Below are 15,993 nucleotides of genomic sequence, written 5' to 3' on the forward strand. Positions count from 1 at the left end.
GCTTCAGTCACTAATTCATATAAGATCACTTCTGTTATTTGAAGACCGTTTACTGCCTTTACCAAAATCAATATTAAGTTTCTAAATTTGTATATTGTGACCTTTTATGAGAAGCACGAGGTACAGAATTATACTACAGTGACTCAGTTTATTTTATTTTTTTAAAAACCACAGTGTGGAAATTTTTGTTGGAGATATAGCATAGCAATGCTGGAAATTTCCAGAACTCTCTAAGGGGGATTGTAATAAAGGGTACTGGAAAAGTGGTTAGTTTTTTTAAAAAAAAATAGGTGTGCAAATAATTCCAGTTGCAGGGCTCTCTGAACCTTGTGTAATTGGCAAACACATGGATAAGATATTTGGCATCAGTGGAGCTCAATTTTAATGGAATGAGGTGCTGGAGCGTAGGACGCTGGACTTTATTGCAGCGTACCAACTCCCGAACATTGATATCAATGATATCGATTCATTTCGATGCTGATTGTCACTTTATTTTTATCCCAGTTTTCACTAAGTATTTGCTAGAACAAGGCAACTATTTGGAAGAGGCAGGAAGAAGGTCCACGACTGGTATCTGAATAGATTGTTGTGCAGTGGAACTACTAGAATATCCCCTGGTCTTTTCAGTCCAGAATGACTGTTGCTCTGAAATTGTTTAATACAGGGCTCTGTGGAATTAGGAATATTTACACAGTGACCAGATTATTTAACAAAAATCAGCAAAAAGCCACCACTTATCTGAAGCTGTCATTTCTTGCTCCATGTTACCCAAAACCTATTAAATGAAACATATTAAATGTTTATAGGTAATTCAAGAAATGGACTACATCACAAGAAGTGTGCTTCTCTTAAAGGTAAACGATCTGCTCCCCCTGCTGACCAGAAAGAAAAGGTTTTTTTTAAACGCTTTGTAATGTAAATTATTATAAATGAGGTTTGGATAAGTAAGTTTGTGGTGCAATAAGTAATTATAGTGTGAGATGTTCCAGTTGCACCTAAAAAAAAAAGTATTCTTGGGGAACCAGTTTTTTTTCTCTTCAGGTCTAAGCCAGTTTAAATAGTGAACTGGTGCAAAACTGATCTAATAGGTAAAGTACGTATAGCATTCAATTCTTGTGTAAGCTCATTTACATAATTATTCACAGCACAAGGTGCAGACGCAGCTGGATCGAGGAAGAACAAGGTTAGGAGAGGAGAACTGTGTATAAATCAAATTTAAAGGGATGGGGACAATTAAAGCAGAGTATATCAATAGGGCGACCAAAAAAAAATCTGAGCTAAAGAGACATGTCAACCCACGAGCAGTCTTTTGATATAGCAGAAGGACCTGGGACTAAGAAGGAGTCGGCAAAAATGAAGAGGAAAGGAATCATAAGTACAGGCATGAATCTTCAGACAAGTGACAAGTGACAAGAGTAGCCCAGCATCCTGTTTTATGGCTGCTTAAGTTGAAATGGTGCTGCACGAGGTGCTTGTGGTGAGGTTGGCCTTCTGTGCCATTCCTCTGTACCATTCCCATAGGTCAGCTTTGTAGATTGTCTGAAAGGAAGTGGGACCATGTTTTGCGCTGTAGCTGACTGTTGCCCTCACTGGATGTCACAGCTCTATGCTTTAATGCCAGTCACAGGTATTCTTTCAGTAAATTGCATCAGCCAGATCCAATTCCCCAGGACCATTAGTACGCATGTGTGCCAGGCCTGCAGAAATTGTTGATGGAATGTTCACAGTATGGCTACCAATCGGGATCACCCTGGCTTGTCATCTCTCATGCAATGCTGCCAAAAGCATGGCATGTTGTAGAATCATAGTAACTTATGGTACAGGAGGAGGCCATTCGACCCATCGTCTCATAGAAACATAGAAAATAGGTGCAGGAGTAGGCCATTCGGGCCTGCACTGCCTTTCAATGAGTTCATCGCTGAACATGCAACTTCTGTACCCCATTCCTGCTTTCTCGCCATACCCCTTGATTCCCCCTAGTAGTAAGGACTACATCTAACTCCTTTTTGAATATATTTAGTGAATTGGCCTCAACAACTTTCTGTGGTAGAGAATTCCACAGGTTCACCACTCTCTGGGTGAAGAAGTTTCTCCTCATCAGTCCTAAATGGCTTACCCCTTACCCTTAGACTGTGACCCCTGGTTCTGGACTTCCCCAACATTGGGAACATTCTTCCTGCATCTAACCTGTCTAAATCCGTCGGAATTTTAAACGTTTCTATGCGATCCCCTCATTCTTCTGAACTCCAGTGAATACAAGCCCAGTTGATCCAGTCTTTCTTGATATGTCAGTCCTGCCATCCCGGGAATCAGTCTGGTGAACCTTCGCTGCACTCCCTCAATAGCAAGAATGTCCTTCTTCAAGTTAGGAGACCAAAACTGTACACAATACTCCAGGTGTGGCCTCACCAAAGCCCTGTACAACTGTAGTAACACCTCCCTGCCCCTGTACTCAAATCCCCTCGCTATGAAGGCCAACAAGCCATTTGCTTTCTTAACCACCTGCTGTACCTGCATGCCAACCTTCAATGACTGATGTACCATGACACCCAGGTCTCGTTGCACCTCCCCTTTTCCTAATCTGTCACCATTCAGATAATAGTCTGTCTCTCTGTTTTTACCACAAGTGGAAAACCTCACATTTATCCATATTATACTTCATCTGCCATGCATTTGCCCACTCACCTAACCTATCCAAGTCACTCTGCAGCCTCATAGCATCCTCCTCACAGCTCACACTGCCACCCAACTTAGTGTCATCTGCAAATTTGGAGATACTACATTTAATCCCCTCGTCTAAATCATTAATGTACAATGTAAACAGCTGGGTACCCCCACTAGTCACGGCCTGCCATTCTGAAAAGTACCCATTTACTCCTACTCTTTGCTTCCTGTCTGCCAACCAGTTCTCAATCCATGTCAGCACACGACCCTTAATCCCATGTGCTTTAACTTTGCACATTAATCTTTTGTGTGGGACCTGTCGAAATCTCGACTCCCGATAACCGACTCGGACACCTTCAGCTCCGGCAGAAGTTTCTTTAATTTACTTGCTAGCAAGGGAAAGGTCACACTCAGTCAATGGCTAAGTGAACACCTCCGCAAGGGTACAATTTCACGAGATATTTATACAGTAAAACCCAAGTTATGGCCTCTCCCTGTGTATTGGCTCTGTCTCTCAGTCAGTGAATACAGATAAAGAGTTAATTACTACATCCTTGTCCTGACATGGTTTCCAGATATTTCCTTTTGTCAGGGTTATTAGTTGGCCAGCCGGCCATTACTTGATGAGAGTGTGGTAATGAGCTATTACCTGCCTTGCATTGTGTCAGGATTGTCCAGTTTCCTGGTCAGTTATATTTTTGCATCAAATGGATGAGGTCTGTACAAGAGATAAAGGCTGGTGGTTTGAGTACTTTGAAAAGGGTAGGGTGGAGTGGAACTGGTGTCGTATAGACAAAAGGAGAGCACCATGGGGGGGTACTTGTCTCAGCAGGACTTGCCTCCTAGCTGTCTGGTGGCTATCAGCCATTTCAAGCCAGGTTTAGCCATCTGTTTATGCAAGCCGATTGCTTTATGCAGAAATCTCTGGAAGGGCCAGGACTCCATTTTGTTATATCGTGCAAAGGGCACAAAAATACCGTGTGGTATCAGCTTCGATAAAAATACATTTCCACAGACCTTGTCGAAAGCCTTCTGAAAGTCCAAATACACCACATTAACTGGTTCTCCCTTATCCACTCTACTGGAAACCTCCTCAAAAAATTCCAGAAGATTTGTCAAGCATGATTTCCCTTTCACAAATCCATGCTGACTTGGATCTATCATGTCACCTCTTTCCAAATGCGCTGCTATGACATCCTTAATAATTGATTCCATCATTTTACCCACTACCGATGTCAGGCTGACCGGTCTATAATTCCCTGTTTTCTCTCTCCCTCCCTCCTTTTTTTTTAAAAACATGGGGTTACATTGGCTACCCTCCACTCCATAGGAACTGATCCAGAGTCTATGGAATGTTGGAAAATGACTGTCAATGCATCCGCTATTTCCAAGGCCACCCCCTTAAGTACTCTGGGCTGCAGACCATCATGCCCTGGGGATTTATCGGCCTTCAATCCCATCAATTTCCCCAACACAATTTCCCGACTAATAAGGATTTCCCTCAGTTCCTCCTCCTTACGAGACCCACTGACCCCTTTTATATCCGGAAGGTTGTTTGTGTCCTCCTCAGTGAATACCGAACCAAAGTACTTGTTCAATTGGTTTGCCTTTTCTTTGTTCCCCGTTATGACTTCCCATGATTCTGACTGCAGGGGACCTACGTTTGTCTTTACTAACCTTTTTCTCTTTACATATCTATAGAAGCTTTTGCAGTCCCTTTTAATGTTCCCTGCAAGCTTCCTCTCGTACTCTTTTCCCTGCCCTAATCAAACCCTTTGTCCGCCTCTGCTGAGTTCTAAATTTCTCCCAGTCCCTGGGTTTGCTGCTATTTCTGGCCAATTTGTATGCCACTTTCTTGGCTTTAATACTATCCCTGATTTCCCTTGATCGCCACGGTTGAGCCACCTTCCCTTTTTTATTTTTACGCCAATCCAGGGATGTACAATTGTTGTAGTTCATCCATGCGGTCCCTAAATGTCTGCCATTGCCCATCCACTGTCAACCCCTTAAGTATCATTCGCCAATCTATCCTAGCCAATTCATGCCTCATACCTTCAAAGTTATCCTTCTTTAAGTTCTGGCTCTTTTCTGTCATCTCTGTGCCGACAGAAAAGAACCATCCAGGCTAACCCCAGACTATCCAGCTCTTGATTGGTAGCCTTGTAGATTGCAGTACTTCAAGTGCATCTCAAAGTATTTTTTAGATGCGATTACAGTTTCTGCCTCTACCACCCTTTCGGGCAGTGAGTACCAGACCCCCACCATCCTCTGGCTGAAAACATTTCTCCTCAACTCTCCTCTGAGCCTTCTGCCAATTACTTTAAACCTATGTCCCCTGGTTATTGATCTCTCTGCTAAGGAAAAGAGGTTCTTCCTATCCACTCTATCTCGGCCTTTCATAATTTTATATACCTCAATTAAGTCTCCCCTCAGCCTCCTCTGTTCCAAAGAAAACACCACCAGCTTATCCAATCTTTCCTCATAGCTAAAGTTCTCCAGTTCTGGCAACATCCTCATAATTCTCCTCTGTACTCTTGTGCAATCCTTCCTGCAATGCAGTGACCAGAACTGTGCACCGTACTCTAGCTGTGGCCTATCTAATGTTTTATACAGTTCAAGCATACGTCTCTACTCTTGTATTCTGTGCCTCGGCTAATAAAGATAGTGGTGATGGGAGGAAGCTCATGTGGAGAGTGAACCCCTGCAGCACGGTGCAGTCAATGACCCTCTGGTGGTTGGGGCCTCTGAGGCCTCCGAACTCCCGGTCCAAATTACCGGCTCGCCGACCTCGGGGGGTGGGGGGGCCTTACTGGCTCGCCGCCCTCTGGGACCCCCAATGGCTCGCCGACCTCTGGGCCTTACCGGCTCCCCGGAACAACACAGGAAACTACATCCAGCTGCTTTCACCTCCGCAGATTGGGATGCCGGGACTCCGGGGTCGCTCCCGAGGCCGGCTCAGAGTTGACCGAAGGGACTCCGTGGCCGGCGTTTAACCGGCCGAAGGGACTCCAGGGCCGACCCAGGACCACTGAGGGTTGGCGGCGCCCATGGAGCAGTGCCAGGGGAGTAACCTGCTACTGACTTGCATTTTAGACTTTTAATCAACTTTTAATCTATTTTTTAAACTTTTAATCAACCTGAGTAACTTTTTAGACAATTTGGGAAAACTTTTAAACAACTTGGCGAATTTCTCTTTTGAAATCTCTGGAGAAACTTTTAAATAACTTTGGAAGAAACATTTTTAAAACATCCCTCGGAACTCCAGCGGACAGCTGACCTTCCTTCCTAATGCCTGCCTCCCAACCAAGCCTTGGGCCATCTACCATCAAGGGCGCTAGTCAGCGCCAAGCTTGCGGCCAACATCTTGCCATAGGCAATTAGGCTCATACAGCAGTGTCTGGTCTCCAGTCGACTTGGACCCCCTTGCCACTGGACCAAGATCTTGCTCAGCTAAGCCCGTGTGGTTGCCGGTGTGCAGCGGCCACCCCATGTTAAAAGAACTCTCGCACCGGCACCTTCCACTTCGTTAACATGAAGTTCGGGACCTGGAATGTTCGGACTCTCATGGACAACTCAAACAGCAATAGGCCGGAAAGCCACATCGGGAACTTAGATGCTTTGACATCGTCGTTGCCGCCCTAAGCGAGACCCAGCGAGCAAGGGAAGGCCAACTCAAGGAACAAGGTGGAGGTTGCACCTTTTTCTGGAAAGGAAAACTAGAGGAAGAACGGCGCCTTCACGGAGTCTGCTTCGCCATCAGAAATGAGCTGGTCGACCGCCTCAAACACTCCCCCTGCGGGGTTAATGAACTCCTCATGACTCTTGGTCTCGCCTTATCCCAGAACCAATGCGCCACAGTCATCAGTGCGTATGCCGCAACACTTTATGCAACAGATGAGACTAAAGAGGGTTTTTATTCCAACCTCTCAACAGCCTTGTCCTGCGTCCCCATGGGCGACATTGATCCTCCGAGGTGACTTCAACGCCAGGGTCAGCAAAGACACAGCCCTCTGGGGAGGTGTGATTGGCAGAGAGGGGGTAGGGAAAGCCAACTCCAGCGGTACCCTGCTCCTGACAAAATGTCTAGAACATGAACTCCTCATCACCAACACCCTGTTCCGCCAGAGGGGCAAATACGAGGCATCGTGGCAACATCCTCGCTCCAAATACTGGCACCTGCTTGACTATGTCAAGGTCCGAGCCAGGGAACATAAGGATGACCTCATCACCTGTGCCATGATGGGAGCTGACGACTGTTGGACGGATCACCAGCTAATCCGATCCATCATCAACATTAACATAGCCCCAAAGCAGAGGTGCAGCAGAAGTGATGCCGCAAAAAAGTCAATGCTGGGGCACTAAAAGACCCAGCTAAGAGAGCCCTATACAGCCAGCACCTCACAGCTAACCTGGCGTACCTTGATGACCTTGAGATGCTGAATGCCCACAGCGCTTGGTCTGCCCTCCAAGCCTCCATAACCAGTGCCTGTGAAGAGACACTTGGTCACTCAACCAGAAAACACCAGGACTGGTTTGATGAGAATGATTAGGAGATCCAATAACAGATCGCAAGGGCAGGGCATATATGAGCCTCAAGCAACAACCCAACGTGGGAGTTGCAAAGCAACATTACAGACGGCTGAGGTCCAACAAAAACCCGAGACCTAAAGAATAGGTGGTGGATTGGGAAAGCACAGGAGATACAACAACTGGCCGACAGCCACGATATGCGAGGATACTTCATTGCAGTCAAGGCCACCTACAGTCCAACTTTCCCAAGGCCCCATCCCATGCTGGCCAAGAACAGGGTAACACTCATCAAGGACACCAAGGCTGTCGGGGCCTGCTGGAAAGAGCACTTCGAAGATCTCCTCAATCGAGACCTTGCTTTTGACTCGCATATTCTCGACTCCAACCCGCAGCATGCGACCTGTCACCACCTCATTGAAACCCCAATGTTGTACGAGGTAGGAAAAGCCATAAAACAGCTCAAGAATAACAAGGCTATGGGAGCAGATGGAATCCCTGCTAAGGCGCTAAAATATGGCGGAGAGGCGCTGTTGGCAGGAATAAATTACCTCATGTCTCTCATCTGGAAGGAGGAGAGCATGCCGGGAGATCTGAGATGCAGTGATTGTACCACCTTTAAAAAAGGGGACAAGACCGACTGCGGCAACTACAGGGGAATCTCCCTGTTATCAACCACTGGGAAAGTTGTCGCGAGAGTTCTCCTCAACCGTCTTCTACCTGAGGCCGAGGAGCTCCTCCCGGAGTCACAGTGCGGATTTCGTCCCCTACGGGGCACAACGGACATGATGATTGCAGCGCGACAGCTGCAGGAAAAATGCAGGGAGCAGCGCCAGCCGTTATACATGGCCTTTTTCGATCTTACAAAGGCCTTTGACACTGTCAACCGCGAGGGTCTATGGAGCGTCCTCCTCCGTTTCGGATGCCCCCAAAAGTACGTCACCATACTTCCCCCCCCCCCCCCCCCCCCCCCCCCACAACGACATGCAGGCCGTGATCCTTACCAACGGATCCATTACAGACCCAATCCACGTCCGGACTGGGGTCAAACAGGGCTGCGTCATCGCTCCAACCCTCTTCTCAATCTTCCTCGCTGCCATGCTCCACCTCAGTCAACACGCTCCCCGCTGGAGTGCAACTAAACTGCAGAACCAGTGGGAAGCTGTTTAACCTACGCCGCCTCCAGACCAGGTCTAAAATCACCCCAACCTCTGTCTTGAGCTACAGTATGCGGACGACGCCTGCATCTGCGCACATTGAGGCTGAACTCCAGGATATAGTCGATATATATACTGAGCCATGTGAAAGCATAGGCCTTATGCTAAACACCCATAAGACAAAGATCCTCCACCAGCCTGTCCTCGCCACACAGCAATGCCCCCCCCCCCCCCCCGGTCATCAAGACCCATGGCGGGCCCTCGACGACGTGGACCATTTCCCATACCTCTGGAGCCTCTTATTAACAAAAACAGACATTGATGTGGAGATTCAACACCGCCTCCAGTGCGCCAGTGCAGCCTTCGGCCGCCTGAGGAAAAGAATGTTCGAAGACCAGGCCCTCAAATCTACCACCAAGCTCATGGTCTACAGGGCTGTAATAATACCCGCCCTCCTGTATGGCTCAGAGGCATAGACAATGTACAGAAGACACCAAGTCGCTGGAGATATATCACCAACGATGTCTCTGCAAGATCCTGCAAATCCCCTGGGAGGACGGGTGCACCAACATCAGTGTCCTCTTCCAGGCTAACACCCCCAGCATTGAAGCACTGGCCACGCTCGATCAGCTTCACTGGGTGGGCAACATAGTTTGCATGCCAGACACGAGACTCTCAAAGCAAGTGCTGTATGTGGAGCTCCTTCACGGCAAACGAGCCAAAGGTGGGCAGCGGAAACGTTACAAGGACACCATCAAAGCCTTCCTGAAAAAGTGCGACATCCCCACTGACACCTGGGAGTCCCTGGCCAAAGACCGCCCTCAGTGGAGAAAGTGCATCCGGGTGGGCGCTGAGCACTTCAAATCTCAATGCCGAGAGCGTGCAGAAATCTTGCGCAGGCAGCGGAAAGAGCATGCGGCAAACCAGTCCTACCCACCCCTTCCATCAACGGTGGGACAGAGAGTCTGTGGCTCTCGTATTGGTTCCTGTTCAGCCACCAAAGAACTCACTTCAGGAATGGAAGCAAGTCTTCCTCGATTCCGAGGGCCTGCCTATGATAGATGATGATGAATAAAGATAATTAACTATGCCGCCTTAACTACCTTATCTAGCTGTTCTGCTACCTTCAGGTGTCTGTGGACATGTACTCCAAGGTCCCTCTACATTTCTCAGTATCCTACCATTTATTGTGTATTTCCTTGTCTTGTTCACCCTCCCCAAATGCATTACCTCATACTTAGCTAGATTGAATTTCATTTGCCACTTCACTGGCCACCTGATCAGTCCATTGATATCTTCCTGCAGTCTACAGCTTTCATCCTCACTATCAATCACACGGCCAATTTTTGTATCATCTGCCAACTTCTTAATCATGCCCCCTTCATTGAAGTCTAAATCTTTGCAAAAGCAAGGGATCTCGTATTGAACCCTGCAGAACCCCACTGGAAATAGCCTTCCAGTCACAAAAGCACCGGTCACTCATTGCCCTTTGATTCCTGCCACTGAGCCAATTTTGGATTGAACTTGCCATTTTCTCTTGGATCCCATGGGCTTTTGCTTTTGTGTGGGTGTTTCTGAAGAATTATCCAGCACAGTCACTCGGCTATCATTGTAGCACCGTTAGGACATATGGCACAGCTTACTTTAGGAAGGAGAGACTCCTTCACGATATCTGCTGAAGTGAGGTAATTTCACCTCTCCGCAGATCCACGGATGCTGACTAGGGCAGGTGGTATTTTGCCACCGACTATCCCACTGCATGCCTTGCTTTTCTTACAGATGGACGAATCCCATTGGGAAACTTGTAAGTAAAAGAACCTGAGGGGAAAAAGTAATTAGCAACTGTCATAAAGGCTCATGGCAGTTTAAGCAGTAAAAGAATTGAGATAAATGGCCTAAAAACAGTTTTACGTTGTGCCCCCTTTAAATTACCACCTATCTAGTTTCTTGAGTATACACTGGGCCAGTGAATCAGGCAGTAACTTTCAACTGTACCTTCTGCATAAACGCAATTTCTAAATTTGTGGATGACACCAAATTGGGTGGGGTGGGGTTGTGGAGGGAGATATTTAATACTGAGGAGGACTGCAACAAATTACATGAAGACATTAATAAACTTGTAGAATGGGCATATAATTGGCAAATGAAATTCAACTCTGATAAATGTGAGGTACAGGTACAACCTCCCGAATCCGGCAACCTTGGGACTGAGGCCGAGCCGGTTTTTGTGTTTTTCCAGACTTCGGAACATATTTCTGATGTCTGAAGTCCAGAAATGCCTGAGCCCAGGTTTGGGTATTTCGGAATGCCAGAAGCGCATCCCGAGTCCAGAAATGCCTGGGCCCAGGTTGAGATATTTCTGGTTTTTGGATGTCATCTTGTAGTTCATCTCCTCGCAGGCCTTGTAGTCCTCACTTCTTCGCAACGCATGGTAAGCCTCCCTCTCTTGTTTTTGCAACGCAGTAACTGTAATTAATATGAGCTTCCTGGCCTGTATCTTTTGCTACCATCTTCAAATTTGAAAAGGAATGCACAGTACTCCAAGCATGAAATATATAATAAAGGTTTTTATTTGTAAAACAGAGTAAAAATAAACAGTACAGTCACAATTGGCTGGAGGTTGTGCTTGAGGTAAAGGGCTCAGCTATGATGTATGGGGCTGATGATGGGCCAGCAATAGGATTATCAAATGTGGAAATTACTGGTTGTGTTGCACGCTGTCGGTCTTGGGCCTTCTATTGCGACATCTTTTGAAAGAAAGTATTGTTGTTTAAATAATTTGGACTTTTCTTTCACTAATCTTTTCCGAATTCGTAGATCTGCAATATTTCTTCTTTACTTATGAAGCTTTGTTGCTCTGAGGCGTGAATTAATTCTTGACAAAGATTGATTGTTTTGTCAATCGGCACTTTTTCGACGATCACAGGCATCATCATCATCCTCTCTGCTTTCATCCTTTTCTTCTGAATGCAAAACACTTTGCTTGATTTCTTCATCTGTCACTTCATGCACAATGGGAGCATCGTTGTCTATGTCCATGACTTCTATGACATCGTCCTCATTCAATTTCTGCGCAAGTCAGCCTTCTTGCATAATCTAAAAGTTGAGCAATCATTGCTTTCTCCCTGGACACGTGGAAGCCTTGAAAGTTCTGAAGAGCATCATCAACATCATCGTCAGCAAACATAGTTAATGGCCAGATGTTATGCCAAGCATTGACCCAAGGTGTCTTTAGCTACCAAGTTCCACGCATCCGCAGTTGCCCATATGGCATCCTTGATAGAGAAAGCGTTTGAGAATGCTTTTATTCCCATTCCTGTGTTCACAGCATTAACTCATTTTTGTCGAGACACTTCATTGATCTCAAAATTCCTTGGTCTGTTGGCTGTAACATTGGGAGGTAAGTAGATTCCATGGGCATTATCCTTTACCAAAAGCTCAGCATCGGGATGTGCTGAGCAATTGTCTAACAGCAAGTATATTTTGCACTTTTCCTCAAGACCAGCTTTCGTGCAATGAGCATGCGCCTGAGGGACACGACTATTATCAAACCAGTTCAGAAAGATTACCCTGGTTATCCATGTTTTCTTATTGGCAGAATAATGCACTGGCAATACTCTTAAACCCTTGAAACATCTTGGACGCTGGGTTCTCCCAATGACCTTAAGCTTACACTGTGTCCCAGCCGCATTTGCAGCAGCAAGCACGGTCAACCTATCCTTGGCATTTTTTACACCTGATGGGAAGACGAGAACGAGAGGGCATGATCTTAGAATAAGGGGCCACCCATTTAAAACTGAGATGAGGAGAAATTTCTGAGGGTTGTAAATCTGTGGAATTCGCTGCCTCAGAGCTGTGGAACCTGGGACATTGAATAAATTTAAGACCAAGATAGACAGTTTCTTATACGATAAGGGGTTATGGGGAGCGGGCAAGGAAGTGGAGCTGAGTCCATAATCTTATTGAATGGCAGAGCAGGCTCGAGGGGCCGTATGGCCTACTCCTGTTCCTATTTCTTATGGCTGTGTTTATTCTGCTGCTGCTAATGTCTTTCGCGGTACGTAGCGCCAAAACAGTGCTGTCTCATCAGCATTGTACATTTGCCCAGGTGAAAGGTTTTCACCAGCAATTAGTTTGATGAACTCATCAATATAATTTTCAGCTGCCTCATGATCTGCTGAGGTTTTCTCACCACATACTTTGTCTGATGCCATGACGCCTTTTAAATTTGGCTAGCCAACCAGAAGAGTACTCGCATGGAGTTTTAATCCCCAGTTGTGCATGGAATATTTTAGCTTGTTGCACCACCATTGGGCCAGACAAAGAAACCTTTTCACTTCGCCTCCGTCACTACCATTCCATCATTGATCGAGCCAAATCATCACATTTTGGTTTATGCATACTTTTTCTCTTACTCATTTCCTTATGAACATCACTTTCTGCATGAAACTTCATGAGCTGTTCTTTCTATTTTCTGATGCCACAGATGGTGGACAGTCCAACACATGCTTCTCACTCAATTTTCTCACTGAAGCACCTCTATCGAATCTCTGGAGTAACTCCACTTTCTTGGCAATTGAAAGTGAACTATGCTTGCTCTTTCCTTTATCTGAACCCATTGGGGTATCTGTTGGACTTTTTGACATGTTTGCAATTACACAACACAAATTCACAATCTTTACCTTTGCAGATCTTTAAATCGGGAAAAACATCACAGCGATGAAGTCACATTGGATGGGGTCTGATCATGGGATGTAGGTGGGATCTCAGCATGGGGTGCAGGTGGCTCAGCTGGGGGAGCCCTATAATGTTTAATGCCACACTTTTTTTAAATGCTGAATTTAAAAGTGCATGTACAGGTGCAGGTAGTATTTTTTATTCCAGGTGCAGGTGTGCAAATTAAAATCGCAATCTGGTCGGTTTAGCTCTGGTGAGCTCCACTGAGTCCTGGAGCGTGGCAATCTCATCGCGCAGTTGCTGCTTTGGGGAGCTGCAGTGTGCTGCGCAGAGTTTGATTCTGCTCGGGGACTTGCGCACAGGAGCTTGGTTGGTTCTGGCCAAAGGGACTTGTGTGCTGTGCAGAGTTGCTGCGAACCCAGGAGCAGCGGGTGCAGTGACTGTGAAGACCTGGCCTGGCGCAGGTAGGATTGGTATTTTTATTTTTGCAATTTTTGTCACGTGCAGTCGTTGGATTTCATTTTTTGACTTTTCACTGGGCCCGGCTGGCAACGCTAACTGTCTGGCAGGGTGTCCGGATTCGGAAATGTTTTGTGGATTCTGGATGACCGTGCCACGGATCGTTCCGGAACACCAGATTTTGGACGCTGCACCTGTATTATATTTTTGTCGGAAAAATAGGGAGGTCACTTATTACTTGAAGCATGCAGGTGAGGGTGGGGTAGAGGAGAAAATGGATCTGAGTACAAATACACAAATCACAAAGTAGCGACACAGGCTAAGCAGGCCATAGAAAAAGCTGACTCGGCACTAGGGTTTATTTCTAGAGGAATAGAATTGAAAAGGAGTGAAGTTATTCTACACTTGTATTGAACCTTGGTTAGACCACACTTGGAATACTGCATACCATTCTGGTCGACATATTATAAAAAGGATATAGAGGCACTGGAGAGGGTGCAGAGAAGGTTTACATAGATTGGGCTAAACAAACTGGTAGCAATACGGTGGAGGAGGATTTCCTGGAGTGTATAAGGGATGGTTTTCTCGACCAATATGTCAAGGAATCAACTAGAGAGCTGGCCATCCTAGACTGGGTGTTGTAGAGAGGATTAATTAGCAATCTTGTTGTGTGAGGCCCCTTGGGGAAGAGTGACTATAATCTGGTAGAATTCTTCATTAAGATGGAAAGTGACACAGTTAATTCAGAGACCAGGGTCCTGAACTTAAAGAAAGGTAACTTCGACGGTGTGAGACATGATTTGGCTAGAATAGACTGGCGAATGATACTGAAAGGGTTGCCAGTGGATCGGCAATGGCAGACATTTAAAGATCACATGGATGAACTTCAACAATTATACACCCTTGTCTGGCGTAAAAATAAAACGGGGAAGGTGGTTCAACCGTGACTTACAAGGAAAATTAAGGATAGTGTTAATTCCAAGGAAGAGGCATATTAATTGGCCAAAAAAAACAGCAAACCTGAGGACCTGGAGAAATTTAGATTTCAGCGGAGGAGGACAAAGGGTTTAATTCGAAGGGGGGAAAATAGAATGTGAGAGTAAGCTTTCAGGGAACATAAAAACTGACTGCAAAAGCTCCTACAGATACGTGAAGAGAAAAAGATTAGTCAAGACAAATGTAGGTCCCTTGCATTCAGAATCAGGTAAATTTATAATGGGGAAGAAAGAAATGGCAGACCAATTGAACAAATACTTTGGTTCTGCCTTCACTAAGGAAGACACAAATAACCTTCCGGAAATAATAGGGGACCCAGGATCTAGCGAGAAAGAGGAACTAAAGGAAATCCTTATTAGTCAACAAATTGCGTTAGGAAAATTGATGGGATTGAAGGCCGATAAGTTCCCAGGGCCTGATAGTCTGCATCCCAGAGTACTTAAGGAAGTGGCCTTAGAAATAGTGGATGCATTGGTGGTCATTTCCCAACATTCTATAGACTCTGGATCAGTTCCTATGGATTGAAGGGTAGCTAATGTAATCCCATTTTTTTTTTAAAAAGGAAGGAGAGAGAAAACGGAATTATAGACCGGTCAGCCTGACATTCGTGGTGGGGAAAATGTTGGAATCAATTATTAAAGATGTAATAGCAGCGAATTTGGAAAGCAGTGACAGAATCGGTCCAAGTCAGCGTGGATTTATGAAAGGGAAGTCATACTTGACAAATCTTTAGAATTTTTTTGAGGATGTAACTAGTAGAGTGGACAAGGGGGAGCCAGTGGATGTGGTGTATTGAGACTTTCAAAAGGCTTTTGATAAGGTCCCACACAAGAGATTAGTGTGCAAAATTAAAGCACATGGTATTGAGGGTAATGTACTGATGTGGATAGAGAACTGGTTGGCAGACAGGAAGCAAAGAGTTGGAATAAACGGGTCCTTTTCAGAATGGCAGGCAGTGACTCGTGGGTTACCACAAGGTTCAGTGCTGGGACCCCAGCTATTTATAATATACATGAATGATTTAGATGAAGGAAATGAATGTAATATCTCCAAGTTTGCAGATGACACTAAGCTGCCTGGCAGTGTGAACTGTGAGGAGAATGCTAAATGGCTGCAGGGTGACTTGGACAGGTGAGTGGGAAAATACATGCCACATGTGCTATAGTGTAGATAAATGTGAGGTTATCCACTTTGGTGGTAAAAACAGGAAGGCAGATTATTATCTGAATGGTGACAGATTAGTAAAAGAGGATGTGCAATGAGACCTGGATGTCATGGCACATCAGTCATTGAAAGTTGCCATGCATGTACAGCAGGCGGTGAAGAAGGCAAATGGCATGTTGGTCTTCATGGCGAGAAGATTTGAGTTTTGGAGCAGGGAGGTCTTACTACAGTTGTACAGGGCCTTGATGAGGCCACACCTTGGATATTGTGTACAATTTTGGTCTCCTAATCTGAGGAAGGACATTCTTGCTATTGAGGGGGTGCAGCGAAGGTTCACCAGACTGATTCC

General features: G+C 45.7%; 1 protein-coding gene across 3 annotated transcripts in view; it reads left to right on the forward strand.

The window, feature by feature from the left end:
• Positions 1–15,993, forward strand: part of cobll1b (cordon-bleu WH2 repeat protein-like 1b) — a 274,387-nt gene that overhangs the window by 85,119 nt on the left and 173,275 nt on the right. Inside the window, exon 1 of one of the 3 annotated variants that reach the window (XM_070875532.1) lies at positions 809–854. The exons of the other annotated variants lie outside the window; for them this stretch is intronic. The gene's annotated coding sequence lies outside the window, so the exon portion shown is untranslated. Of the gene's footprint in view, positions 1–808; positions 855–15,993 lie in introns of those variants that run through there. 3 annotated transcript variants of the gene reach the window in all.

Source organism: Pristiophorus japonicus, chromosome 3 (assembly GCF_044704955.1).
Source record: "Pristiophorus japonicus isolate sPriJap1 chromosome 3, sPriJap1.hap1, whole genome shotgun sequence".
NCBI lineage: Eukaryota > Metazoa > Chordata > Chondrichthyes > Pristiophoridae > Pristiophorus > Pristiophorus japonicus.